Raw genomic sequence first — 1137 nt, 5'->3', positions numbered from 1 at the left:
TGAATTGAATCAGAACCCTCTGAATCTATTTGGAGAGATTCAGAATGATTCGGACATAGACACAGCTTTAATTGTTTTTTCTACATATCTCTAGGTAGTAGGTGGCTTGTGAATGCTGCGATGCTGGGGCACATGGAATGTCCCATAGAAGCACGAAGGCTCCCCAGTGTGCTTGGCAGCAGACCCGAAAGTGGTCCAGAAGCACTTCCAGTCCACTTCCAGGTCCATCAGGGAGCGTGCTGCCCCTCCTGCTCCCCACCTCCAGCACTCCAGCCAACTCAGTGACTGGTGCCTTCTGGGTCTGGGGGGGCACCTGGGGTTCCCCTGTGGCTGATCAGCATCGAATCTTCAGATTTGGATTTGACCGAATGGAATCAGGGACAGTGATCTGAATCAATGAATCAAATCATTGTGCCTGATTTGGGCAGAATCCAAATATAAATTGAATAAAGCCCGCTTCACACACCCCTAGTCCCTAGCTGGATGACATGGCCCCACTGTGCAGGATGTCAGGTCTGATCCAGCATGTGGCTCCAGCCCTGGTATGTGGCCCTGGACTTGGCATGCTGGGTCGTCCTGTTACTTTATATTTTAACTGGGATGGAGAGTGAGATCAATGAGTGAGACTATTCCAGTCATATATCAAAAACTTTATTGGCATACTCATAAATGCCAACTTATTTTAAAAAACTAATTATACCGCTCATGTACCATTGGAGATGAGAGAAGTCAGATCAGCTGACCAGGCATTGCTACTTCCTCGGAAATTTGTGATGGTCTAAGTTGCTCAGCAAACTCTCAAGTGACTTATCCCTTGCCGGCTATACAGCTTGTTTTATACTTCTGACTAGATGTTGCTAGTTGCATACGTCATTGCATGTTTGGTTAACCTAACTCTGCATCCAATCAGCACTCTGCCTGGCATCTCAATACTTGCTCAACTTGGTCACATGTGCTTGCTCCCTTGTGGCATTACTCTGGCCAAGTGGGGCTTGCCAGGCCTACAGTACTTGGAAGGTGGGTCAAGCCATGGTGCACAGGGTTAGACTCAGTGAGCTGGGTTGGACCCAGCACAGCCCTGGATCTGGACATTGTGCATGGAGTCAGTCCCTGGGCTCTTTCCAGCGTTGAGGGAAC

Source organism: Gavialis gangeticus, unplaced genomic scaffold (assembly GCF_001723915.1).
Source record: "Gavialis gangeticus isolate Ggan-Ray unplaced genomic scaffold, GavGan_comp1, whole genome shotgun sequence".
NCBI lineage: Eukaryota > Metazoa > Chordata > Crocodylia > Gavialidae > Gavialis > Gavialis gangeticus.
Note: the sequence above shows the minus strand (reverse complement) of the source record.